Genomic DNA, 2500 nt, shown 5'->3' with positions numbered 1-2500 from the left:
ATCTTTTATAATAATATCCGGTTTATTAGCTTTTATAGCTTTGTCGGTATGTACGGGGAAGTCCCCTAGAATCGATACATTTTCTCCCTCAGTCACAGCTTCAGGATGATGTATACCATTTGTTAGCGGTTTTAATTTTATAATGCCGACATATTGTCCAATGTAAATAATGGCCGACTCTGTCATGTCTTGTTTTATATTCTACAGGTGCTAAGACTCTACACCCTGAGATTAGGTGGTCTATTGTTTCAATCTCATCGTTACAGAATCGGCAATTTGGGTCAGCTCCATTTTTCATCACATTGGCTTGGTAGTTCCAGGTTAATAAGCTTTGGTCTTCAGCAGCTAATATGAAACCTTCACTCTCTGCTTTTAGCCCTGAACTTCGTAACCATTGGTGCGTGTATTTCTGGTCGATATCAGCTTGTTTGCTACGGGTCACATACTTGCCATGGAGAGGTTTCTGTTCCCATATGCCTGCTAATTTTTCATGTGCTTTTGACTTAGCAATTAATTTTATTTTCTTTGCAGCAGCAGTTGGCATATTTCCTTCAGCCTGCTCAATCTGGTGGGTATCTAAGAGATCAGCAGCGACTTTTTTGCTCTCTTTGAGAATAGAGTGAAGTTTTTTTTCGATCTTTCATGATTTTCAACAAGTTTTAGCATCCAATCGTTGGCTGCTTCAAGGTATTTGGCCAGTCCGATTATGGTGGTTTTGTACGTAAGTTCAAGAGCTCTGGGAAGGTAAAGACGATCCACGTCTGCCTTTGGATGGTGCATCTTATTACAAGTCAGTAGCTTGCGGATTTTCCTGTCAATTTTCATTATTTCACTGGTATTCCAGTTAAGCACATTGAAGCTATAAAGAACAACTGGTACTGCTAAGGAATTTATGGCTAACACCTTATTATATACATTCAGCTCAGACTTCAGGACTGCTCGAACGCTTCTATAACATTCCTTCCTAACCTTCTCTTTCATGCTTGCATGCTGGATACCTGAGCCTTCATTTATTCCTAGGTATTTATAGGTTTGTTCCTGCTCAAGTTCCTTTATTACTGTCTCGACGTCTAATTCGATTGAACTAGACTTTACCAATTTCCCTTTCTTAAAAGTGGCTTTGGCACACTTATCAAGGCCAAACTCCATCCTGATATCATCACTGAATCCTTTCACAGTATGTATTAATCCTTCAAGCTCATCATCTTTGCCATATAGTTTTAAATCATCCATATAAAATAGATGGCTTATTTTCTTGTTGTCAATTTTGTAGCCGAATCCTGTTCTATTCAGTTCACTTGAGAGTGGTATTAGTGCTATGCAGAAAATTAGTGGTGAAAGTGAGTCACCTTGAAAAATGCCACAGTTTATGCTAATATTGCTTGAGCGCAATACTCCATTAGAATGATATAATTGGAGCTTCGTGTTCCATAGTGACATATTATACTTTAAAAAATCTGAAATCACAGGAGAAATTTTGAAAATGTCCAGCGATTCCAGAATCCACGAATGCGGTATGCTGTCAAAGGCTTTTTTATAATCAATCCATGAAGAGCTGAGATTTCTGCGCTTGTTATGGCAGTTCTCAAGGATCATGCTATTAATTAGGAGCTGATCTTAGCATCCATATGAGCCTCGTCTGCATCCTTTTTGTTCAGTGGGAAAGAGGTTATTCTCTTCCATAAACGTATATGTTTTCTCTACTAGAATAGATGTTAAAATCTTAAACATGTTATAGGCCGGTAGTTTTTTGGGTCTTTCGTTTTGTTATTTTTGGGGAGGAGGTAAGTAATACCATTTGCCATCCAATGTGGTGTTTTTTCCGGGTCTTTCATAATACTATTAAATAGTATTACTAACATTTTGTGTGCGGACGAGAGTGATGAGAGCCAGAAATTTGATACTCTATCAATACCAGGGGATTTCCATTTATGAGCCTTCGTTAGTGCCCTCCTTAGGTCGGCGATTGAGATGTCTTCCCATACTTGTTCTTGTAGATTTTTGTAGGTATCTTGGGTGCGTTTGATCCAGTCTGAATTTTCATTGTATGGTTTCTCATCACTCCAGATCCCCTTCCAAAAGTTTTCAACTTCTTCCATTAGGGGTGGATTTTCAATGGTTATTTTTTCTTTCCCTATTTCCCTGTAAAATGTTTTGGCATTGGAATTGAACAACTTATTTTGTTTGTAGAATTTGATTCTTTTCTCAAATCTGCGTATTCTCTGAGCTTTTGCTTGAACTTTTTGTTTAAGTGTTTCTTTCGCTGACATTAGTTCTTCTCTTGTTGAGAGTCCATATTTTCTCACAATCTTCTTGCCTTTTCTTGATCTTACATCATTTCCAGAGATTAGCTCAGTTAATATTGATATCTCCCTTCGCAATGATTCAATTTCAGTTTCAATTCTACTCCTCCAGTTTGATTTTCTTTTCGAATTTGGTATTGTTGGCTTTTTGGGTGTTAAACAGCGTCTTTCGATCACCTTAGCGACAGAGTAAATAA

The sequence above is a fragment of the Octopus sinensis genome, linkage group LG6, assembly GCF_006345805.1.
Source record: "Octopus sinensis linkage group LG6, ASM634580v1, whole genome shotgun sequence".
Taxonomy (NCBI): domain Eukaryota; kingdom Metazoa; phylum Mollusca; class Cephalopoda; order Octopoda; family Octopodidae; genus Octopus; species Octopus sinensis.
Note: the sequence above shows the minus strand (reverse complement) of the source record.